The 26,975-nt window shown below is 37.4% G+C and overlaps 1 pseudogene; it reads right to left on the bottom strand.

Annotated features, from left to right (window-relative positions):
* Positions 1–1,122: 1,122 nt before the first annotated feature.
* Positions 1,123–13,111, bottom strand: LOC119039476 (amidophosphoribosyltransferase-like; annotated as a pseudogene).
* Between the last annotated feature and the right edge of the window lie 13,864 nt (positions 13,112–26,975).

Here is a 26,975-nt window from a genome sequence, read left to right as displayed (position 1 = left end):
GATGTTTACTTATTTATTTATAGAGAGAGGGGAAGGGAGGAAAAAAGAGAGAGAAATATCGATGTATGAGAGAAACCTGAATCAGTTGCCTCTGCCATACTCCCAACCAAGGAAGGACCTGGCCTGCAACCCAAGCATGTGTCCTGACTGGGAATCAAACTGACAACCCTTTGGTTCACAGGCTGGTGCTCCATCCACTGAGCCACACCAGCCAAGGCTCTCGCAAATATTTAAAATATTTTAATGGAACTGGCAAAAGCTATTTACTACCTGTCTTCTCTGACCAAGCATACAAGGTTAGCCAATATTTGTATAAAAAAGAACACCACGTAATACTCTACTATATGAAATTAGCAAAGTTCAATTATGAAATGGTGAAATTATTTCATAATTAAATTTCAACAGCTCTGAAGAATTATTTCACAAAATTCTATAAGAATTCTTGGGAAGGTATAGTACCTGGTATTCTCTTCGAAAATAGGAAGGTACCATATTTTGCCATGTATAATGTCCTCCTGTGTGCAATGCACATCCACATTTTTGGCTCAAACTTTCAGAAAAAAATATTTTATTTTAATTCTTTAATTCAATGATTTATTTATTTACATTTAGAAAAAAACCAATTATCATATTCCAGGGTAGTATTTTGCATATGGATGTTGTTATTACTTTCTAGAGCACTGAAAATGTATATACACTTTTAGTACATAAGCATAAGAATCTAAAACATTTATATAGATACAGAATTAGTGCTACTCATGTATGATGCACATCTTTATTTTTCCTTCAGAAAATATGGGCAAAAAAGTGCACATTACACACTGGCAAATATGTTACCTATTCTTTGTATTACTGCTGAAGATCTGAAAACAAGTGTATGAGATTTCAAAATTGGTAGCCTCAAAGTTTTACTACCTAGATTCCTAGATAGCCAAAATATTTGTCTAGAATTATTAAATTGAACAAATCACTTAAGTACAATTTTCAGAAAAACTCTATACAAAAGTAAAATGTAAGCATGTGGGATCGTTTTGACATTGTACCAACTGCATAACAGTCACACTTTCATAAGGCTGTAACTTTTTAACCAACTTTATGCATTGAATAAAACACCATAAGCTACTATTCCAATTCTACGGGGTATTCTGCAGTATGATAAGCTGTACAAACACAATTTTTTCAAAACATTCAGATTATTTCTATTTTTAAAAATCATGATCTCTTGTATTTTCTGATTTTAAATGCTTTTATTTCTTTTCATACAGGTGAAATCAGTACTACTACTGACAGATACGTGGCACCGTTTGCTCCTGGATATACTTACTGTAAGATGCTCAAATTTATTGGCCATAAGGTCTTCTTTTGTGTAAATGTTTATCCTCATGAAGTGTGGAAATCTTACTGGTGATAAAGCTCCTCAAATGTGTACTTTTGTGTGAGATTCTTTGACAAATTTTATTGTGGTTGGAATGATATTTTTTACAAATGAATCTTCTATAAGCACAATCATTTCATCTTTAAAGTTGTCTGACAATACTACAAAATTTTATTTCTGAACACCAACTTCCCTTGATTTCATATTGGCTGGATGAAAGTTCTTCCATGATATCAGATTTTATACAGCACTTTCACATGTGGAAGCCCCCAGTTTCCTGAGTAACCAAGAAGAGAAGGCATAGCAAATTCAGGAATGTTGCTCCCCAAATCCTGCTTACAGGTGCTTAAATTACCAAGTGCTGACCACAATGATATCTTGCCATTTAGTCTTCAAACATACCATTTTATTTTGTAAAATAAGCATGCCCAAAGATACAAAGAGCTATTGGGTTTCCTTGAGACTTTAATAAATATCAAGAGTTTGGACATACTCTCTGAACATTTTCATAATTTCTCTAGACAAGACTTTATGAGAGCACAATGTGCCAGTAGCTAAAAAACTACAAGATTCTGAAATCATCACCCACTCTTCTGTTTCTGAAGGTTTTGTTTTTGTAGGTTTTTCACCACCTTTTTGTACATATTAGTTACAGGAATAAAATGACAAATGCGCAACTCACATCTCTGTGACTGATAAGTAGGCGCTATGCCATGGACGAGTTCTTCACTAAGTTTGTAGTCCTTGCTTCTTGCTCTGGTTTTATCTCATTCTAGAAAAGCTGTATCCACCAGTAACTGAGCAAGGAGGATCAATACCATGACACAAAGCTTTTTTCTTAATGAGGCTACATGTACCAATTCACCAGTATATGACACAACTATTTTCCCATGAAGTGTTCAGTAATTCTCCAGTTTAGTTTCCTGCGGTAGTATATCATACATGCCCAATTTCAATATTTGAACTATATAATTTCTTTAAATTGTCTTCAGTAAAGACATGATTTGTGAGACCAATTGCCTTGTATGTTTTAAATGTTGGCACCAAAATCCCATCACTGGTCATAATAATCAACAGTCTCCTGCTGCAGCTCCATGAGCCCAGGGGTGATTTTATGTGGCGCATCTAAATGCATGGGTTGTTAAGCCCAGACTATTTTAATTTTCTATGAAGATAGACACTCATTATTTGACTTTGTAAAAAGAAGTAAGTGGAGAAAGATATCATGTTTGGAAAAAAGAAATGCCACAGCAGCCAATTTTAGGGGTATTGTGTGAGTTAAGCCTGCAATAGCAGGAACAGGCCATTTTCATATTGTCATTATAGTAGGGACATACTTAAGGCCAAGGTGTACCATACCTAACCCTTGTGATGGAGATATATATCAGGTATCAGGAGCTGAGCGTAAAGGCAGGCACTGCCCTTAGTGACTGCCCTGCTTGAAGGTCAGAACTGAGGACTGTGTGTTTCTAAGAGAAATTCAGTAGGCAAAAGAGTCCCTGATACCAAACAAGACTGGGAGTATGTGTCAGATAGGAAGCTGGTGTGAAAACACACATATGCAGTCATGAATTTACCTTTGCATTTTTCTATTTCCCTAATAAAGTCCCAATACCTTCAGAAAGCTTTGTGGTTTTTCCTTTCTTTGGAAAGTATCATCCAACCTCTTTCCATCTGAATCTTATAAATTTTTCAAGGTTCAGCTCAAGTACTTGTCATGTCCTCACATGCAACCATTCATTCGCCTATTCATCTAGTCAACAAATATTTATTTTTTTGTTATTAAATTATCTATTACAGATTTATACAGCTGAAAGCAATCTATAGTTTCTAAATCATTTTGGAAATGTGTGTCTTTTAATGTCATTTACCATATTTGGACTATGATTTTTATGACAAATATGTCATTTTTCTTAAGCAGGAGGAAGGCACAAACCATGCTTATTTATCTTTGTGAACTTCTCAATGACATAAATATAACTGGCATGTAATTTTTGGATGTTCCCTGATGCCCTTGAGAAACTCCTGAACTTTAGTATATCAAACACAGCCAGAATCCTTGGTGAATACTTTTCTCATGAGTCCACATTTATTAGAAGAAACCATTTGTAAAAGTTTTGTACTTCACACAAATAACACTTCCAAAACAAATTTCTAGCTTGTTGAGTAGATATAACCACACCAAAACAAGCAATTAGAGTTAAGATTTAATTGTTAGTATACAGGAAAGTGGTAGATTTTTGTACATTGATTTTGTATCCTGTAACTTTACTGTATTTGTTTATTGCTTCTAATAGTTTTTGCATTTTTTCAATGGAGTCTTTAGGGTTCTTTACATATAGAATCATGTCATCTGCAAAAAGTGACACTTTTACATTTTCCTTCCCAATTTAGGTGCCTTTTATTTATTTTTCTTGCCTTATTTCTCTGGCTAGGATTTCCAGAACTATGTTCAATAAGAGTGGTGAGAATGGACACCCTTGTCTTATTCCTGATTTTAGAGGAAGAGCTTTCAGTTTTTCACCATTGAGTATGAGTATGGCTGAGGGTTTGTCACATATGGCCTTTACTATGTTGAAATACTTTCCTTCTATTCCTATTTTATTGACTGTTTTAATCATAAACTGGTTTTGTATCTTATCAAATGCATTTTGCTGTATCTGTTGATAATATCATATGATTTCTATTATTTCTTTTGTTAATGTGATGTAGTACATTGATTGCTTTGTGTAGGTTGAACCACCCCTGTGCCCCTGGAATGGACCCCATTTGATCCTGACTTTTTAATGTATTGTATTCAGTTTGCTAGTATATTGTTTAGGATTTAAACATCTGTATTCATTAGAGATATTGGTCTATAGTTTTCTTTTTTGGTGTGTTATCATTGCCAGGTTTTGGTATCAAGGTTATGTTGGCCTCATAAAATATTAGGAAGTATTGTCTCTTCCTCAATTTTTTAGTCTTGAAATCTTGAATGTTTGGTAGAATTTACTAGTGAGTCTGTGTGGTCCTGGACTTTTCTTTTTTGGGAGGTCTTTGATGTTTGTTTTAATCTCCTCACTGCTGATTGGTCTATTTACATTTTCCACTTCTTTGTGATTATGTGTAAGAAGATGATGTATTTGTAGGAACATTTACACTTCTAGGTTACTGAATTTGGTGGCATATAGTGTTTCATAGTATTCTAGTTTGGTCCTTTGTACTTCTGTGCTGTCTGTGGTAACTTCTCTTTCATTTCTGATTTTCTTTATATGGGTCTTTTTTCTCCTTAGTGAGTCTATCCAGGAGGTTGTCAATTTTATTAATCTTTTCAAAAATTAGCTCTTTGTTGTATTAATCTTTTGTATAGTCTTTTAGTTCCCAATTTCATTCAATTCTGTTCTCATTTTTATTATTTCCTTCCTTTTAGTGACTTGGGGTGGCTTTTGTTCTTTTTCTAGATCTTTTAAAAAATACATTTTATTGATTATGCCATTACAGTTGTCCCATTTCCCCCCTTTATTCCCCTTCACCCAGCACACCCCCTCTCACCCACATTCCCTGCCTTTAGTTCATGTCCATGTGTCACAAATTCTTTTTTAAAATTTTTTATTGATTATGCTGTTACAGTTGTTCTATTCCCCCCTTCATTCCCGTCCACCCTATCCCCCCGTCCCCACCATTACCCCCCCTTTAGTTTATGACCATGTGTCTCAAGTTCTTTAGATTCTATATTTCCCATGCTATTCTTGCCCCCCATCTATTTTCTACCCACTGTCTATGCTACTTATTCTCTGTACCTTCTTCCGCCTTCTCCTCCTCCCACTTCCCTGTTGCTAACCCTCCATGTGATCTTTATTTCTGTGGCTCTGCTCCTGATCTAGCTGTCCTCTTAGTTTGCTTTTGTTTTAGGTGTGGTTGTTAATAACTGTGAGTTTGCTGTCCTTTCACTCTTCATCTTTTTTATCTTCTTTTAGATAAGTCCCTTTAACATTACATATAATAAGGGCTTGGTGATGAACTCCTTGAATTTGATCTTATCTGAGAAGCACTTTATCTGTCCTTCCATTCTAAATGAAAGCTTTGCTGGATAGAGCAATCTTGGGTGTAGGTCTTTGGATTTCATGACTTGGAATACTTCTTTCCAGCCCCTTCTTGCCTGTAAGGTCTCTTTTGAGAAATCAGCTGACAGTCTGATGGGAACTCCTTTGTAGGTGACTATCCCCTTATCTCTTGCTGCTTCTAGGATTCTCTCCTTCATTTGAATCTTGGCTAATGTAATTATGATGTGCCTTGGTGTGTTCCTTCTTGGGTCCAACTTCTTTGGGACTCTCTGAGCTTCCTGGAAGTCTGTTTCCTTTGCCAGGTTGGGGGAGTTCTCTTTTATTATTTGTTCAAATAACTTTTCCACTTGTTGCTCTTACTCTTTATCTTCTGTTACCCTTATAATTCGGATGTTGGAACGTTTAAAGATGTCCTGGAGGTTCCTAAGCCTCTCCTCATTTTTCGAATTCTTGTTTTTTCATTCTTTTCTTCCTTCTGGTCCACTCCCTTGATTTGAATCCCAGTTTTCTTTCCATCACTATTGGTTTCCTGTGCATTTCCCTTCATTTCAGTTAGTTTAGTCTTCATTTGTTCCTCTAATTTGTGACCAAAATCAACCAGTTCTGTGAGCATCCTGATTACCAGTGTTTTGAACTGTGCATCTGATAGGTTGGCTATCTCTTGGTCGCTTAAAAGTATTGGCTCTGGGGCTTTGATTTGTTCTGTTCGAGCCAGAATTTTTTGGTCTGGTCACACCTGTTATGTATAAAGGGCAGAGCCTTAGGTGTTCACCAGGGTGAGTCAACCCAGTTGCTGGGTTGTGATGCTGTATGTGGGGGTGGGGTCAGAGAGGGAACAATGGTGTTTTTCTGCTCTCTCTCAGATTTCAGTCCCCTCTGCTGCTTCCCACAAGCAAACTGGGCCCTTATGGTGCTGGTTCCTGGGTGGGTGGGCTCGTGTACATTCTGAGACCCTGTGGGTCTCTCCAGCAAACTCTCCTGTGAGGCTGGGAGTCTCTCCTACCACCTCAACTCCCACAAGTGTTTTTAGTCGGTGCTTTTAGGCTTTATTTCCCATTGCTGGGGCCCCGGGTTATGTGGTCTGTCTCACTGCCCACTTTTTGCCTGGTTTATCTGCACGTGAATGTGTGACCATGGTCTGCTGGCCACCTTGTGCGCACCGAGTTTGCTCATTGACTCCCCATGTGCGGGTCTGCCAACCATCACCTTTTGCTGCTGTGACCCCTCTCTGCCAGCCACTGACTTTGTCCCTCTTACCAGTCTGGATACATGGTTCATTGTTCTCAGACTTTGGTACAGTTCAATTTTCTGCCTGTTCTGGTTGTGTTTTGTTTCTAAATCTTTGTTGTCCTTAAATTTGGTTGTGTGAGGAGGTACAATGTTTCCACCTATGCCTCAATCTTGGTCAGAGGTCTCTTTTTCTAGATCTTTAAGAGTAATGTTAGTTTGGTTATTTGGGATTTCTCTTGTTTCTGGGGGATAGGCCTGTAATGATATAAACTTCTTTCTAATTTCTGCTTTCACTGCATCCCAGAAGTTTTGATATGTCATGTTGTCCTTCTCAAAGGTACTACTGTTAAATGGGCAGTAAGATTTCAAGAATGGGACAATTTTAAAAGTTGTATCTTACCCAAAATATCAAGTCTCCATTCTGACAAAGAGGGCACTGTAGGTGCCTTTCCTATGTCATTGGTCAATTAGAATACAGTAGTTAGCAGTTTGACCTGAGGAACACCTTTGTTGAAACCAAGTTATAGGTTCTATTGACAAAAGGAACAAGTAATGACTTTGGATGAATGCAGAATCCCCTATTTATTATTCCAATGAGAAGAGGCACAAGCAAATTTAAGCCCAGCCAGTCGGTCAAAATAAAATTATGGTAAGAACTGGAAGAGTACAGGCTAAAGAAGGTAGGTTCAACTGGGATGTTTTGATTAGTAATTGTGGAAATTGTTGCAAATAAGGTGTCAGTGGTGGAGGGCTTCCTTTTCCTTCTTGCCTGATGTTCAATGAGAAAGCATGAGAGAAAAAGTTAGAGGAGGATTTGGGGTCAGTACCAGCTAAAAATTTCTTGACAGTAAAATCTTTTTAGAGTAAGGCATGGTGTCCAAGGGGATGTGACAGGCTTGCTTAGGGAATTTCAACATGTATTGTGCAACATTTGTGAAAGCTAATTATAGAAAGCACTCTTGTACTGGCAAGAAGCCTCTAAATGCTTCCTATCTTTCCATTTGGTATTTAACTCTATGATCACTTCTGTATTTTTCTGGTTTTGTTTTAACACGTATGTGAATGGCCAGTTAGGAAAATAAAGGAGATTTTGGTTTGCTAAGCCTTGGGTCTTCAGTAAAGCAAATGCAGTAAAATGAAGGCGGAAACAATGTGGCATGAATTTGTTGTGTCAGGTGGAAAAAATGGGCATGAGCTTTGTTAACAGGCAGGCAGTTAGTTTTGGTAACCAAAACAATGGCAGAGTAGAAGGAGCAAGGGGAGAAAAAGAATTATTTATTTGATAGGGAATGTTGCTACACATTGGCATGGGTTCCTTTAAAGAGCAATCCAGTTTGCTTCTTACTGTTTTTATAGTGTCTCCACAGAAGGTTAGTTGGGGGCCAGGCCTAGGCACAACAGTGAAGTAACCAGTTTGTCTTCAGCAGCACTCTGCCCATACCTTTTCTCATTAGAAGAGTGCCGAATAGGCCTTCAGAGATCACCTACATTATCATCTGTATCCTCTTTTGATAGAGGGAATAATTTGAATCTAGGAAGGGAAAAAGATTTCTCCAAGGTCATAGGATATAATTTCTAGAAAAGACACTAGAACTACGTGTTTCAACTCGTAGGCCAGTGCTCTTTTCAGGGCATCATGGTGTTTATGGTGTTCCATGCTTGCTTTTAGACACTGTCCACTCCTCATTGGCTTAGCACTCTGGCTTCTCTTCCAAGTAAAACCTAACAACAAACTCAGACCTTTCTCTTATCCATTAATTTGTTTCACATGCATGGCCTTAGTCTTTCTCCATTAGTTTCCAGAGTTCTTCACTATTCTAGGGAATAGATAATGAAGCCATATTAATCTGTTCATGTGAATTCGTTTGTGACCTCTCAAGGGTAGAACTACTATAACAGCATCTTTAACCTACTAGGAGACTCTCATGCTAGAAATTTCAATCAACAAATCAGGCTTCTGGTGGCAGTATGGTCTTTCTAGGGTTCTGCAAACCTTACCATGTATATGAGTGCCTAGTTGGCCGCAGCAATGATTTGCCCTTTGTTAAGATATACTGGTTTCTTTACTTTCAAGGTATTAAAGTGGCCTGCTACCCATCTCTGCCGGCTGTTATTTTGTATTCAAGTTTACTGTGGTCTCCTAGTTAGGGCCTGAATCTTTATTAATAAATTGCTTCTTTAAAGGAAATTTTAGTGACTAACCAGCACATTGGATCTGGATAAGACATTAATCAGGCCTATTATAGATTTCTGAAAAAGAAAACCCTACAAAAAGGACACTTTGCCGTTTTATTTTAGTTTTTATTTCTGCTTTTAATCATAAATTGGCCATGTTTCACTCAAGAGCAGTTTAAATCACCCAGAAAATGTTTCCAGCCTTTATACAAAAAAGGCTGTCTTTTGGGTACTTTTTCCTATTGCAAATATTTTTGAGAAACAGACTTCTTGGCTTCTTTTGCAATAAATGTCCTTGATCCATTAGATGAAGCTGTTCTTTCTTTCTTCAAAACTAACTTATAAACATTTTAAAATATAGTAGTCTTGTAATTCCCCCTAACATATTAGAATTGTTTAATTTTTGGAGCTGCCAAGTCAGCCTGACAAAAACTGTGACATGCACACATGTATCTGAAAGTGACTGCTAGCTTTCTTTCTTCTGTTTTATAAAATTTGCAGCTGAGGAGATCCTCCCACCCACCCCTGACTGAGAGGATATTCTGGTTAATGGCAAGGATTTCTTTAAAGGGCTGTGTCCTAGAAAGGGCCTCTCTATGGTCAAACAGTGTATATCAGATTTTGAAAGAACTTTTTCTTCTTGGTGTGCTGTACTTTGAAGAATGAAAGTCAATAAACCAAAGGTTCTGGTATGAAAAGAGATGCCAAAGTCACAAACATGTACCTGAAAGAAGTAACAGATATAAGAGTCAAAAGTGGAATGAAAGTTGCTGTGGATCGTTTTAGCGGGCTGAGTTCATTTCAGAGCAGAGCCAGAATATTCCAAAGGGATTGCAAAAGGACGTGTTTTTCCTCCATCTCAAACCTAAAGGAAAACAAGTGTCTTGCAGTGAAGCTTCATCGAACATAGTTTGCGCAATCTTTTTTTTTTTACACTGTGAGAATGAGGTTACAAAATGAATAGAAGTTTAAAATTAGCAGATAACTAGCTAGAAGGCTGAACTCATTCTTATGTAAAATGTTTTTAAATTGAGATATGTTTGATATATTAGTTTCAGATATACTACATGAGCCAATATTTGTACAATTTGCAGAAGTGATCATCAGAATATCTAGTTACCATTTATTACCATACATAGTTACCCCAATTTTTTTCTTGTAATGAGGACTTTTACAATGTTCTCTCTTAGCAACTTTCAAATATGCAATACAGTACATGCTATTAACCATAGTCACCATGCTGACCCACTTCACCCATTTTGCCAATCTTTCATCCCCTCTCCCCTCTGGCACCCACCAATTTCTTTGTATCTATGAGTTTCAGTTTTAGATTCTATATAAGTGGGATCATATGGTATTTACCTTTCTCTGTCTGAATTATTTTAGTTAACATAATTCCTTCAAGGTCCATTAATAGTTGCAAATAACAAGATTTGATTGTTTATGGCTGAATAGTATTTAATTGTGTACATATCAAAACTACTATATTTTAATACCACAGCTTCTTTATCCATTTATCCACTGATGGACACTTAGGTTGTTTCAGTATCTTGGCTACCTTAACTGATGCTGCAATAAACATGGGGGTTCATATAACTTTTTGAATTAATGTTCTCAGTTTCTTTGAATAAATATCCAGAAGTGGAGTAATTGAATTGCATGATAGCTCTACTTTGAATTTTTTGAGGAAACACCATACTGTTTTTCACAGTGGCTGTACCCATTTACATTCCCACCATCCATATCCAAGGGTTACCTTTTCTCCACATCCTTGCCAGCTCTTATTTTTTTCCTATGACAATAGTGTTTCTTAAACCTGTGAGGTGATCTTCCATTGTGCTTTTGATTTGCATTTTTCTGATGATTAGTGATGTTGAGCACCTTTTCATATGTCTGTTGGCCACTTGAAAATGTGTATTCAGATCTCCTGCTAATCTTTAAATCAATTTTTTTGCTATTGAGTTGTATGAGTTCTTCATACATTTTGAGTAGAAGTATATATATATAGTCTTGATTTCTCTCCTGAAGGAATCATCAAAGATCAATGAGATCTTTGAAGGGCTTTTTCAGCCAGAATAATTTAGCTCCAAGGTAAACAAAAGACCTTTTTCACTTCAAGACAAAACTAGAATATTTTGGTTTTGTTTAAACTTGTAAAACTGCAAATATTGCAACTTTCATGCACATTCACAGTCATATTTCTGCTCCTTTAATTATAGGCTCTTCCAAATGCCCAGAAGACTTATGTATGACAGCTATATTACTCTTACAGATTTTTCTCTGATAGCTTTTTCTCTCAATAAAACTGATGTATTGGTACCAAAATGGGTTTTTATATTCCAAAGATGGAGAAGAGTTATAGTCAAAACTATGCTAGCCTGCCTGTGTCTTTAACAACTCTTTTGTATAGCTCTTGAACATTTGTTCTGTGAACAATTGAAGTTGGCTTTTCAAGTCTCTCTCAATGGGTTTTATTTTATAATTGGATAAATAATGGTCACACTGCAATATTTAAGACTACTAAGAGGACTTCAATGGGAATCGAATAGGCCAAGAGACATTTAGAGTTTTTATGTCTTTGAGCATAAAAATGGAGCAGGACTGTGTTGAGGGGAATGGGAGGGTAGCAGTTTTTACGGAGATTTTCATTTGACAAATTGTGTGTAGTAGCACAGATAATTTACTACTCATTTGAATAGTCCCAGTAAGTTTATGTTTTCTAATATAAGGAGCAGGAGACCAATGTGGTGGACTGTAATAATGTCATATTTCTTGTTATGTTATATTTGTGTTATATTTTATTGTTATACTTATATATTATGTTACAGATTCTATGATCACAAACTTTTGTCCTATAAATGTAAGGCACACTGATTAAAGATTGTGTCACCATACGCCATGTGGCAATCTTAAAATAATTAAAAACACTTTCCCCTCAAAAATATTTATATTAAGTAAATAATTGAATAATGGAGAAATAGAGTCAAGGGTATGAGATGTTTACTCTGTTCGTTACCCAAGGGTAATTATTACTAATGCAAATATGTCTGAATCTAGCACAGCTTTGTGGGTAGAAATAAAAGTTTTTTTTGTTTTTTTTTTTCTGGAAATCCTGGTGACATGGTCCAGAAGGCTGGAGGAGGCCTTTATGGGTTGGGAATTGGTAGGCCTTAAGTCCTTTGCATTTTATGGTGAACACACACACACACACACACACACACACACACACACACACACCATTCCTCTTCCCTAGTGCTGTAAAAGCAGAGCCTGCAAATGGTGAACACCTATCTGGACTCAGAGAAGTGCTTTGAGGGAGCTGATGAGGGAGGCAGCTGCCCTCTAGAGGAAGACTGAAAAGGGGATTAGCCAGGATTTCTGTTCACAGTAGGCTGCACTTTGAGCCCTTTAGAAAATTGATAGCTTCCAAATGTTCTTTGTGTTCCCTACAATAAAGGGTCTCTGAGGCAGAGCCAAACTTAGAGCTACACACAAAAGAACATTATTAAATATATACTTCCCTTCATTGTGCCTCGGCCCTCCCTCACCCACACTGAATTGGCTAAGATTAGTTGAAAGAAATACCTTTAAAACAATGGAGAAACTGGAATAAAGACCACCACGGTGAAGTAACTCAGGGTAAAAAACAGCCATTTGAGCCTCATTATCACCATACTTGCTGGAATATGAACAGCCATCTAACTAAAAGGATTCAGAGATTTGGTCATGAGAAGATAGTTACCTGAACTTGTATGTGAAACACTGAGGAATGGTTTTGTTGGACCCATCAAATTGTTCTTTCCTCTTTCTTTTTAAAAAAATTGTTGTACTTTTCTCAATTACCATTTAGTACCCTAGGCCTCCCCCACACCACAATTACCACACCATGTCCATGAGTCCTCTTTCCATTTTGCTTGATCCCTCCACTGCCTAAACTCTCTCTCCCCCACCTTAGCTGTCATCCTGCTCTCCATCCGTGAGTCTGTTTCTTTCTTGGTCTCTTCCACTAGCCACCACATCCTGTAACCTCCTTCCCTTCCTTCCTATTCCAGACACCATTTCCCTGAGACTTGTACAAGCATTTTCCAGAGGAATTCTTTGACTCCTTCACCTCCCATCTGAGAAGCTGGACAATCCCTGCTGAGTACTGGCTCCATTCAGCGGCCCTCTTTGCCTGTTGTAGTTCCCAGATTGCTGAAGACCCATCTGGGAAAAATTGCATATCTCTGCTCATTAGCTCCACTACAAATGTGTGCTTTCCAACTTCAGCTGGATCCTCAACTCTCATCCTTAATCTTTTTCTCATCTGTAGTTGGCTCCTTCTTCCATTTCCCACTGCAGCTGTTCCAAAACTTCATTTTTCTTCTTAAGCCCCTACTTCTGGCCTTTTCACTTTGAGCAGAGGAACTGCATTTTCTCTTTTCCTGAAAAATGCCACTAGGTAAAAATTCTCTCCTTCTTCCTCATCCAATGCCCCTGTAGTCATTAATTTTTTTCTTCTCTTCTCTTGTGTCATTGAACCTCATTTCCATTCTACTAACCCTTTCATCCAGCTTGCAAATGTGTTCCAGTCCCAACTGTTTTACAGACACCAAATCTTCCATTTCTCCTCTTTACTCCTTAAGCCACATCTGCCTTATTCCTTTTATAACCACACTTCTTTTTTGTAGTTTTTAGTTTTTTAAAACCATTTTATTAAGTTATGATCGGGATACCAAAAACTGTCCATATTTAATGTATACACCTTGATGAGCTTAGAGATAAGTAGATGCCTGTGCAATCATCACCTCCAAAAGTTTTCTCCTGCCTTTATCATCATCATCATCATCATCATCATTGTTTTGTGTAAGAGCATTTAACATAAGGTTTACCCTCTTAGCAAATGTTTAAAAGATTTCATTTATTTATTTATTTTTAGAGAGAGGATAAGGTAGGTAGAAAGAGAGGGAGAGAAATATCAATGTTCGGTTGCCTCTTACAGACCCCCCACTGGGGATCTGGCCTGCAACCCAGGCCTGTGCCCTGACTGGGAATTAAACCAGCATCCCTTTGGTTCACAGGCCAGTGCTCAACTCACTGAGCCACAGCAGCCAGGGCTCTTATCAAAATTTTAAACGTACAATACAGTATTGTTAACTAGAGCTCTGTATGCTATACAGTAGATCTCTAGGACTTACTCATGGTGTATAAAGGAAACTTTCTACCATTTGATTAATACTCCCTGTTCCTCCCTGCCCTAGTCCCTGACAATCACCTTCTACTCTCTGCTTCTGAGTTTGACTATTTTTGATTTTTTATACAAGTGGAATTATGCAGTATTTGTCCTTCCATGGTTGGTTTCTTTCACTTAACAGAAGGTCCTCCAGGTCCATCCATGTTGTTGTAAGTGGTGAAATTTCCTTCTTTTAAAGGCTGAACAACCCTGGCTGGTGTAGCTCAGTGGATTGAGCACAAGCCTGTGAACCAAAGGACTGCAGTTTGATTCCCAGTCAGGGCACATGCCTGGGTTGCAGGCCAGTTCCCAGCAGGGGGCACATAAGAGGCAACCAAACATTGATATTTCTCTCCCTCTCTCCTTCCCTTCCCCTCTAAAGATAAATAAATAAAATCTTTTTAAAAAGGCTGAACAATATCACAGGGTATGTATATACAACATTTAAAAAAAATCTATTTATCTGCCAATGGGGATTTAGGTTGCTTCCATGTCTTGGTCATTGTGAGTAATGTTGCTGTGAACCTGGGAGCGTGGATAGCTCTTAGAGTTCCTAATTCCGGTTCTTGTGGATCTATATCCAGAAATGTGATTCCTGCATCAATGTTTTAAAATTTTGAGGGACTTGGAGATTGAAAATTTTTAATTTGTTTATTTATTTTATTTTTAGAGAGATGGGAGGGGAAGGAGAAGGGGAGGGAGAAAAGGAGGAAAGAAACATCCATGCGTGGTCACCTCTCATGCTCCCCCAACTGGGGACCTAGCCCACAACCCAAGCATGTGCCCTGACCGGGAACTGAACTGGTGACCCCCTGGTTCATAGGCTAACACTCAATCCACTGAGCCACATCAGCCAGGGATAGATTGAATTTTAATAACTCAAAAAATCAGTAAATGTTTACAGCATTCAGTGTGGACCTGTATAACCACACTTCTTAAAGGCATAGTTAATAATCGATGTCTCCAATTCTTCATCTTCAATTTACTCCTCAACCTACATGTTTTCAGATAGTGAGCCCTAGAGTGCTACTAAACTTGTCACAAAAGTCAGGAGTTTGCATCTTTCTCCTCCATTTCCCATTTTTCAGATGCCCTCACTTTTCATTCTTGTAGATGTTAAATTAGTGGCTACTCAATCACCTGCTTTGTAGCTCCCCAAATTATGTCGTTGTCTCCTCTCATGTTCTCTTTGTATTTGTGTGTTTATAGCTCTAAAAAAAATCCATACTCTTCTGTTAGTGGGGTTTCAACATGGAACGAAATTAGGTGCTTAAGTTCAACTGGTAAAACTTGTTTGGAACTGTTACTCTCTTTCTGTGGTATTTCTTGTTGCACTGTTCTGAGATTCCTTTCTCACCTTCTTATACCTATTCTCCCTGGGTGATCATATTTATGCCCACAGCTGAAGCTGTGAACTTTATGAATATAACTCAATAATTTATATCTCCAGCTCTGTAATTTTCCCTGAACCCCAGACCATCCATTTATATACTAAATTTCTCTACCTAAGTGTCTTACAGGCATGTGTAACACAAGTTGTTAAAAAACAAACTCATGCCCTGACTGGCGTGACTCAGTGGATTGAGTGCTGGCCTGTGAACCAAAGGGTCACTGGTTCAATTCCCAGTCAGGGCACATGCCTGGGTTGTGGGCCAGGTCCCTAGTAGGGGGCATGTGAGAGGCTTAACCATTTGATGTTTCCTTTCTTCTCTTTCTCCCTTCCTTCCCCTTTCTCTAAAAAAATAAATAAATAAAATCTGAATTTCTTTCCTTTAATCTGTTACTCCCCCTCCTGCCTTCTTCTAGCTAATGGTGCCATTCAGTCACCTAAGCTCAAATATATAGTCCTTTTCATCCATCTCCCTAACAAGGAATCTGTGTTTCTTAAAAGGTAGAGATGATGTCTCATTAATTTTTTTTGTCCCCTAACCATTAAACCAGTTCCTCAGATAATAAGAGTAGGCACTTATATAAAATTTATGACATTGATGAGAGCTTTCTTTCTCAGTCTAAATATAGCATAAAGCTAGACACTGCATAGGCGAAGAAACACATAACAATGTGGTTAGCTTATGTGGAATTAAATTGCATATTTTATGAAATGCTTGACATGAAACCAAGTTATGCATGATTTACTTATGATTAAAAGTATCTCCCTTGTTGCGAAACAGTCGAATTCTTATATGGATATAAAAGCAGTTGTGTAACTTTTGCCTCACTCTATATATGTGTAAGTAAAATCCAAGTTTGGAGATTAAAAACTCCTTGTGTCTTAATAAGGACCTTTGAAGTCCTTTAAGAAGCACCAGAAATTATTACTTTAGAAATCTTAAGTGTTAGCTAACACAAATGCTTTTAATACAGCTTTGTATTACCTCTTTGAGGAGGCGTCCCATTGTTCTATTTTGATTAATGTAAAATAACAACAGTTATCTCTGGGACATGTATATGAGTAGGCTTAATACACGAGAACAAAATGTTCTCTTTTTTTGCTATTTTTTCTCTTGGTCCCTAAATAGAAACAAATAAATCCACACATGAATGTCTTTGTGACATTTATTTGGATTTTACAATGGCTAAAGTTCTTCCTTACACTCTTTCATAATCTTATGAGAATATATGCTTGTGTATCTTTTTCACAAGTCAAGCCTTCCAGGCCAGCCTACTAATTTGAACTGGGTTCAGCCATATATACCATCCAGATAGTCTCAATACCACATTGCTATCTCAAGACTGTATCCTTATGCCAGATTCTGGGAACAGCAAGACTAGTGGAACTTATATTCCAAGTGCAGCAGAGGGGATAGGGAACTTCCAACTGCCCCATCCAGCTCATAGGTCATATCTTTTTTAAAATTTTATTTTGAGATTTTATTTATTTATCTTTTAGAGGGGAAGGGAAGGAGAGAGGGAGAGAAATATCAATGTATGGTCGCCTCTCATGCGTCCCCTGCTGGGACCTGGCCCACAACCCAGGCATGTGCCCTGACTGGGAATCCCATTGTGATTCTTTGGTTCACAGGCCCACACTCAATCCACTGAGCTACACCAGCCAGGGCTAGGTAATACCTTTTGATTACCTTCCCCAACAATGTGTTAAGTTAACTTGATTGTAGTAGTTATTTTACAGTGTGTATATATATGAAATCTTCACATTGTACACTGTGAAAAAGCATCACATTGTACAACATAAGTATACACAATTTTGATTAATCAATCATAATCGTACCTCAAAAAAGTTGGAAAAACATACAGGAGAGATAGGTTGATCATTTTTGAAGGCAAGGAACTTTATATTTTACTAAAAACAACTATATTAGAAAACTTATGCTCCTTAGCTAAAGGGAAGAATAAAGGTTTTCTACCAACTTGAGTACTGTCTTAAAAATGAGAACATCATCAGAGGGGAGAAGGAAGGGAAGTTAAGGGGAAAAAGGGGGAGGGATTTGGAGGAACGAATAGGAAGGACACAGGGACGAGAACTAAGGGGGGTGGAAATGGGAGGGAGGTGGGGAGCAAGGGGCGGGGGAGGCTGGGATGGGAAAAATAGACAAAAAACTGTACTTGAAAAATAACTAAATAAAATGTAAAAAAATACAACAATAAATAAATAATAAATTGAGGAAAAAATGAGAACATCAAATAAAAATGGAACAGATGCCTGAGAAGTATTCAACACAAAGAAAATCCTCTTTTCCTTTATAATCTTGCATTTTTTTCTTGACACCTGAATTCTGCTTTATTTGTCAACTTCCTCCCTTGTCTTTTTCCTCTCTTTGCCACCAACCTTTAAGAATTCTTCACCTAGGTCCTGGTAGTTGAGCTACAGCTATGCTTAGATAAACACAAACAGGGGGAAAAAGGTACAAAGTAGGAATTTGGATTTGTAGCTGTTTTTCCGAGTGCAAACTCCCCTGGCTTGTGAATTCTGTGGCATCAGGCACTCCATTTGGTTTGCATTTCTCTCTAACTAAATGGGAAAAATTACTCATAATTGAGTGGAACAGATTGCAAATTATTTAGTCCCCAGTGGAAAAGAACTAGAGATGTTGAATGAATCAATGATGCAAATGTAGAAAGTAAGAGTGAAATCACTGTACCAGATGAAGGCCAAAAATGCCAGAAAACACAAAAAATGAGTGTCCAAAAGATCAATAATGATGCAAGGCTCCCAAAGCCTACTACTGTCTTTCAAAATACACAGAAAGTTAAAATTTGAAATTAAGTTAAAATTTAAAAGAACATGAAGGCTACAAATGACTTCCGTTTGCTATTAGTTTACTGTTTAAAATTATTGTATTGCATGTACCAATAATATGAAAATACATCAAATTATCAGGACTTAAAAATAAATCAAATCAGTATTGTTTTACTATATATAAGACTTATGGTAAATATTTGAAGGATACAATTAATAAAATAGAAGCTGCTGTCTTAGAGCCTTACAAATTAATAGAGGGGAGGAAAGATAGGACAAAAAATGATAAAAGCTCATACGATTTTTCATACTATCTCCAGAAAATTTCCATTTGGAGGTCCTATTGCCTCCTAAATTTTAACACTTGAAAGTATATCCAGTACTTTCTTATAGGTAAAAAATTATATGTTCTGCTTGTGTATCTTGATACATGGTAAATTGCCTATGCCCTTTCTTGCCCTCTCCATGAACTTTTTATAAATACTCTTCTTCCAGTTTCTTCTGAAGTTAGAATTTATGAAATTTTATGTGTCTAGAGTATCTTATGAAACATTTACACACACACACACACACACACACACACACACACACACACTATACCCTTCATGCACTGGCCAAAACTAAGATGCTTATCATCTCCTGATTGGTTCTTACTCCTTTTTTATCGTCATCAATGACACCTCATTTTTTCAGTTTCCTTGTATTATTTCTTACATATTTCCTCTTCTCCATCCTTTTCACTATTTAAGGCAAGGCTAGGCCTTTATCAACACATGCTTGGACCTCTACAGTATAGTCATTCCTTGGAGATATAGTAGGTTTGGTGCCAGACCACCACAAAAAATTGCATATCACAATAAAGCAAGTCACAATTTTTGGGGGTCTCCTGGCATATATATAACTTATGTTAAATTATACTGTAGTCCCTAAAGTTTATAATAGTGTAATGTCTAAAAATGTACATACCTTAATTTAAAAATACTTTATTGCTAAAAAAAAAAGCCAATCATTATCTCAGTCTTCAGTGAGTCATAATCTTTGCTGGTGGTAGGACTGGCTTCAGCATTGATGGCTACTGACTGATCAGACTGGTGGTTGCTGAAGGTTAGCTGGTTGTGACAGTTTCTTAAAATATGTGAAGAAAAATTGCCACATAGATTGACTCTTCCTCTGATTAATGACTTCTCTGTAGCATGCAATGCTGTTTGATAGCATTGTACACACAGTAGAACATCTTTTAAAAGTGTAACAAATCCTGTCAAAATCAGGTGCTTCTTTAAAAATGAAGATTTTGTAAAACTTTAAGTCCTTGTTGTCATCTCAGCAGTATTCACAGTATGTTCAGCAGAAGTAGGTTCTATCTCCAGAAACCCCTTTCTTTGCTCACCCATAGGAAGGAACTCCTCATTCATTACAGTTTTACCATGAGATTGCAGCAGTTCAGTCCCATCTTCAGCCTCTACTTCTAATTCTCATTCTCTTGCAAATATCCACAGTATCTGTAGTTACTTCCTTCACTGAAGGCTGAAACCCCTCAGAGTCATCCAGGAGGGTTGGAATTGCTTCTTACAAACTTCTGTTAATGTTGATATTTTGGCCTCTTCCCATGAATCCTGAATTTTTTTAATGGCATCTATAATGGTTAATCCTTTCCAGAAGATTTTCAATTGGCTTTGCCCAGATCCATCAGAGGAATCACTATCTATGGCAGCTTTAGCCTTCCTTAGAAAATGTACTTCTTAAATAATAAGACTTGAAAGTTGAAATTATTCCTTGATCCATGGGCTGCAGAGTGGACATTGTGTGGGCAGGCATGAAAACAACACTAACCTCATTGTAAATCTGTTAGAGCTCTTGGTTGACCAGGTGTATTGTCAATAAGTGGTGATGTTTTGAAAGGATTTTTTTTTTTTTCTGAGAGGTAGTTCTCAACAGTGGGCTTCAAATATTCAGTGAACCATGTTGTAAGCAGATGTGCTGTCATTCAGGCTTTGTTGTTCTATTTATAGAGCAGAGGCAGAGTAGATTTAGCCTAATTCTGAAGGGCCCTAAGATTTTCCAAATGGTAAATGAGCACTGGCTTCAACTTAAAGTCAACAGGTGCATTAGCCCTTAACAAAAGTCAGCCTGTCCATTGATGCTTTGAAGCCAAGCATTGTCCTCTTCTCAATAGCTCTTGAAGCTTTAGATGGCATCTTCTTCCAATGTAAAGCTGTTTAATCTACATTTAAAAAGCCACTGTGGCCCTGGCTGGTGTAGCTCAGTGGATTGAGTGCGGGCCTGCAAACCAGAGGATTGCGCTGGATGCTCAATTCGGATTCCCAGTCGGGGCATATGCCTGGGTTGCAGGCCAGTTCCCAGCAGGGGACCCATGAGAGGCAACCATACATTGACATTCTCTCCCTCCTTCCCTTCCCCTCTAAAGAGAAGTAAAATCTTTTTTTAAAAAGTCATTGTGTAGCGTAGCCACCTTCATTAATTGTCCTAGCTAGATCTTCTGGATAACTTGCTGCAGCTTCTACATCAGCACTTGCTGCCTCACCTTGTGCTTTGTAAACCTATTGAATCAACCTCTCCTGGCTTCACACTTTTCTTCCACAGCTATATGACTTCTCTCAGCCTTCATAGGATTAAAGAGGGTTAGTGTATTGCCCTGAGTTAGGCTTTGGCTTAAGGAAATTTTGTGGCTGGTTGGATCATCTATTCAGACAACTAAAGCTTTCTCTGTATCAGCAATAAGACTGTTTTGCTTTCTAATCATTTGCATGTTCACAGGGGTAACACTTTATTTAATTCCCTTCAAGAGCTTTTATCTTCGCATCCACAATTTGGCTAACTCTTTGGTTCAAGAAGCCTAGCTTTCAGTCTATCTCAGCTTTCAGCATTCTTTCCTCACTAAGTGCAATCATTTTTAGCTTTTGATTTGAAGTGAGGGATACGTGACTCTTCCTTTTAGCTGAACACTTACAGGCTACTGTAGGGGTATTAAATGGCCTAATTTAAATATTTTTGAGTGTCAGGGAATAAGAAAGCCTGAAGAGAAGGAAAGATGGAGAAACAACCAGTGCGTGGAGCAATCACCACAAAAACATTTATCAGTTAAATTCACTGTCTTATATGGGCACAGTTTGTGGTGCACCCAAACAATTACAATAGTAACATTAATGATCACTGATCACAGATCACCATAGCAAAAATAATATGGTGAGAAAGATTGAAATATTGCAAGAACTAACAAAATGGGCCAAATAGACATGAAGTGAGTCAATGCTGTTGGAAAATAGCTCATGTGGACTTGCTCAATGCAAAGGTTGCTATAAATCTTCAATTTTTATTTTTTTATTTTTTTCCTTATATAAGTTTAATATGGATTGTATTACAGCAAATTAATTACAGGTTTTTTAACCACTGAATTAATTTTTAAACACTGTTTTAGAAATAAATCTTTTTTTTTAATGTCCATCTTTTAAGAAATTTATATCTGTTTGTGGATTCTATGTGCATGTATTCATGCTCTACCACCAAGCTGTTTAAATTATAGTCTCTTAATAACATTTTTATCTATCAGTTCCTATACCTACATAATTATTATTTGTCACAAATTTCCTGGCTGATTCTTTTTTTTTTAATTTTATTTAGTTATTTTTCAAGTACAGTTTTTTGTCTATTTTTCCCATCCCAGCCTCCCCCTGCCCCTTGCTCCCCCCCCCTCCCATTTCCCCCCCCCTTAGTTCTCGTCCCTGTGTCCTTCCTATTTGTTCCTCCAAATCCCTCCCCCTTTTTCCCCTTAACTTCCCTTCCTTCTCCCCTCTGGTCACTATCCCCTTGTTCTCTATTTCAGTGTCTTTGTTTTTTGGGGTTTTTTTTTTTCTGCTTACTTGTTTGTTTTGTTGTTTAGCTTCCTGTTAAAGGTGAGATCATATGGTATTTGTCTTTCAGCACCTGGCCTATTTCACTCAGCATAATGCTTTCCAGTTCCATCCATGTTGTTGCAAAGGGTAGTAGCTCCTTCTTTTTCTCTGCAGCATAGAATTCCATTGTGTATATGTACCACAATTTTTGGATCCATTCATTTACTGATGGGCACCTAGGTTGCTTCCAACTCTTGGCTATTGTAAATTGTGCTGCTATGAACATTGTGGTGCATAGGTTCTTTGATATTGATGTTTTAGGATTCTTAGGATATAATCCTAGCAGTGGAATTGCTGGGTCAAAAGGCAGGTCGATTTTTATTTTTCTGAGAAAAATCCATACTGTTTTCCATAATGGTTGTACCAGTCTGCACTCCCACCAACAGTGAACTAAGGACCCCATTTCCCCACAACCCCTCCAACATTTGTTGTTTGTTGCTTTGTTTATGATAGCCATCCTGACTGGTGTAAAGTGGTATCTCATTGTGGTTTTAATTTGCATCTCTCTGATAGCTAATGATATTGAGCATCTCTTCATGTGTCTCTGAATGTTCTGTATGTCCTCCTTGGAGAAGTGTTTGTTCAAGTCCTTTTCCCATTTTCTAATTGGGTTGGGTGTCTTCTTAGAGTGGAGTCGTGTAAGTTCTTTGTATATTTTAGAGATTAAACCTTTGTCTGAGGTATCATTGGCAAATAGGTTTTCCCATACAGTTGGTTGTCTTGCTAATTTAATACTGTTTTCTTTAGCCATGCAGAAGCTTTTTATTTTGATGAGATCCCATTTGTTTATTCTTTCCTTTACATTCCTTGCTCTAGGGGACATATCAGTAAAGAAGTTGCTGCGTGAAATATCTGAGATTTTCTTGCCAATGTTCTCCTCTAGGACTTTAATGGTGTTATGACTTACATTTAAGTCTTTTATCCACCTTGAATTTATTTTGGTGTATGGTGTAAGTCTGTGCTCAAGTTTCATTTTTTTGCATGTAGCTGTCCAGTTCTCCCAACACCATTTGTTGAAGAGGCTATGTTTACTCCATTTTATGTTACTGCCCCCTTTGTCGAATATTAATTGACTGTAGAGAGTTGGGTTGATTTCTGGGCTCTCTGTTCTGTTCCATTGGTCTATGTGCCTGTTTTTATGCCAGTACCAGGCTGTTTTGATTACAGTGGCCTTGTAATACAGTTTGATATCAGGTATTGTGATCCCCCTTACTTTGTTCTTCTTTCTCAAAAGAGCAGCTGCTATTCGAGCTTGTTTATGGTTCCATATAAATTTTCGAAGTGTTTGTTCTATGTCTGTGAAATATGCCATTGGTACTTTAATAGGTATTGCATTGAATCTGTATATTGCTTTGGGTAGTATGGACATTTTGATAATGTTAATTCTTCCAATCCATGAACAAAGTATATGTTTCCACTTGTTTGTGTCTTCCTTGATTTCGTTCTTCAGGGCTGTGTAGTTTTCTGCATACAGGTTTTTTACCTCCTTGGTTAGGTTTATTCCCAGATATTTTATTTTTCTTTTTGCTATATCAAATGGGATTTTTCTCTTTATTTCTGCTTCTGCTGATTCACTGTTGGTATACAAAAATGCCTTTGATTTCTGGATATTGACTTTATAACCAGCTGTTTTGCCAAACTCATCAATTAGTTTGAGCAGTTTTTGGGTAGAGTCTATAGGATTTTCCATGTACACTATCATGTCATCTGCAAACAGTGACAGTTTTGTTTCCTCCTTTCCTATTTGGATGCCTTTTATTTCCTTTTCTTGCCTGATCGCTGTGGCTAAAACTTCCAATACTATATTAAATAGAAGTGGTGAAAGTGGACAACCTTGTCTTGTTCCTGATCTTAGTGGAAAAGCTTTTAGTTTTTTCCCGTTGAGTATGATATTGGCTGTAGGTCTCTCATATATGGCCTTTATTATTTTGAGAAATGCTCCTTGTATTCCCACTTTGCTGAGTGTTTTTATCATAAATGGGTGTTGTACCTTATCGAAAGCTTTTTCTGCATCTATTGATATGATCATGTGATTTTTGTCTTTGCTTTTGTTTATATGATGTATTACATTTACTGATTTGCGAATATTGAACCATCCTTGCATTCCTGGGATGAATCCTACTTGATCATGGTGTATGATCTTTTTGATATGTTGTTGGATGCGATTTGCCAATATTTTGTTGAGGATTTTAGCATCTATGTTCATCAGCGATATTGGCCTGAAGTTTTCTTTCTTTGTTGTGTCTCTATCTGGTTTTGGAATTAAGATGATGCTGGCTTCATAAAAAGAATTTGGGAGTTTTCCATTCTTCTGAATTTTTTGAAATAGTCTGTGGAGAATAGGGGTTAGCTCTTCCTTAAATGCTTTGTAGAATTCTCCTGTGAAACCATCTGGTCCGGGGCTTTTGTGTGATGGGAGTTTTTTGATTACTGCTTCAAATTCTTTTGCTGTTATTGGTGAATTTAGATTTTCTGCTTCTTTTTCACTGAGTTTTGGAAGATTGTATTTTTCTAGAAATGTGTCCATTTCCCCTAGGTTTTCAAATTTCTTGGCATACAGTTCTTCATAGTAATTTCTTACAATCTCTTCTATTTCTGTGGTATCAGTTGTAATCTCTCCTTTTTCATTTCTGATTGTGTTTATTTGTGTCCTCTCTCTTCTTTTCTTGATGAGCCTACTTAAAGGCTTGTCTATTTTGTTTATCTTCTCAAAGAACCAACTCCTGGATTCATTGATCCTTAAAATTGTGCTTTTAGTTTCTATGTCATTTAATTCTGCTCTAATCTTGGTTATTTCCTTCCTTCTGCTTGCTCTGGGCTGTCTTTGTTGTTGTTCCTCAAGTTCTTGCAGGCGTATGGTTAGGTTGTTTGTTTGAAATGTTTCTATCTTCTTTAGGTAGGCCTGTATTGCTATAAACTTCCCTCTCAGGACTGCCTTCGCTGTGTCCCATAAGTTTTGGGTTGTTGTGCGATCATTTTCATTTGTTTCCAGAAATGTTTTGATTTCTTCCCTAATTTCATTCTTGACCCATTCGTTGTTTAATAGCATACCATTCAGTCTCCATGTTTTTGGGTGCTTTGGGTTTTTTTCTTTGGGGTTGGTTTCTAATTTCAGTGCCTTGTGGTCAGAGAAGATGCTTGGTATGATTTCAATTTTCTTGAATTTGTTGAGGCTCCTTTTGTGTCATATCATGTGGTCTATCTTTGAGAATGTTCCATGTACATTTGAAAAGAATGTGTATTTAGCTTCTTTGGGATGAAGGGCTCTATATATATCAGTTAAGTCCATTTCATCTAGGGTGTTGTTTAATGCCACAATATCTTTTTTGATAATTTGTTTGGAAGATCTGTCCATTTTTGATAGTGGGGTGTTCAAATCCCCTACTATGATTGTGTTGCTGTCAATATCTTTCTTGAAGTCCTCTAAGATTTTCTTGATATATTTGGGTGCCCCTATGTTTGGTGCATATATGTTTACAATGTTAATGTCTTCTTGGTGGATTCTTCCCTTGAGTATAATGAAATGACCTTCTGGGTCTCTCTTTACAGCCTTTTTTTTGAAGTCTATTTTGTCTGATATGAGAATTGCTACCCCAGCTTTTTTTTCTTGTCCGTTTGCTTGGAAAACTTGTTTCCAGCCTTTCACTTTTAGTCTGTGATGGTCTTTTGTCCTGAGGTGAGTCTCTTGTAGGCAGCATATGTGTGGGTCATGCTTTCTTATCCATTGAGCTATTCTGTGTCTTTTGATTGGAGAATTTAATCCATTTACGTTTAAGGTTATTATTGATAGGTACTTATTCATTGCCATTTTTGTACCTGTGTTCCTCTCTGTCTCCCTCTTATCCTTCCTTCCCTTAAAGCAGTCCTTTTAGTATTTCTTGTAGAGCTGGTTTGGTGGAGGCATATTCTTTTAGACTTCTTTTGTCTTGGAAGCTCTTTATTTGGCCTTCTATCTTGATTGAGAGCCTTGCTGGGTAAAGTAGCCTTGGTTGTAGGCCTCTGGTTCTCATTACTTGAAATATTTCTTGCCATTCTCTTCTTGCTTGAAGTGTTTCCATTGAGAAGTCGGTAGCTAACCTTATTGGGGCTCCCTTGTATGTTATTTCTTTTTTCTCCCTTGCTGCCTTTAAGATTCTCTCTTTGTCTTGGAATTTTGCCATTTTGATGATGATGTGTCTTGAGGTGGGCCTCCTTGGGTTCCTCTTGATTGGGACTCTCTGTGATTCCTGGATTTGTGAGACTTTTTCTCTTATCAAATTAGGAAAATTTTCTCTCATTACTCGTTCAAATACATTTTCTATCCCTTGTTCTTCTTCTTCTCCTTCTGGTATTCCTATTATTCGTATATTATTACGTTTCATATTGTCTTGCATTTCTCTTAATCCCTCTTCATTCTTTCTGAGCCTCTTTTCATTTTCTTGCTCTTTCTGTGAGATGCTTTCTACCCTGTCCTCCAACTCACTAATCCTATCCTCCGCTTCATCTATCCTACTTTGGAAACTTTCTACTGTGTACTTCAATTCGGAAATTGTATTCTTCATTTCCTCTTGTCTCTTGCTGATGGTTTCCATTTCCTTTTTGATGTTGCTGTAGTTTGCAGAGAGATCATTATAATTCCCCTGTAGTTTCTGGTAGCTCACTGTGAGCTCTTTGAGCTCTTGGAACTTCGTAATAACCAGTGCTTTGAATTCACTGTCTGATAGTTGATCAGCGTCTATTTCATCTAACATTCTTTCTGAAGTTTCTGCTTTTTCTTTCATTTGGGGATTGTTTCTTTGTCTTCCCATTGTTTGAGACTCTTCTTGTTAGTCTCTGCTTCCAAAATTGATCT

Source organism: Artibeus jamaicensis, unplaced genomic scaffold, assembly GCF_021234435.1.
Source record: "Artibeus jamaicensis isolate MK-2021 breed Jamaican fruit bat unplaced genomic scaffold, CSHL_Jam_final contig_241, whole genome shotgun sequence".
Lineage (NCBI taxonomy): Eukaryota > Metazoa > Chordata > Mammalia > Chiroptera > Phyllostomidae > Artibeus > Artibeus jamaicensis.
Note: the sequence above shows the minus strand (reverse complement) of the source record. Positions and strands in the feature narration are given on the sequence as shown.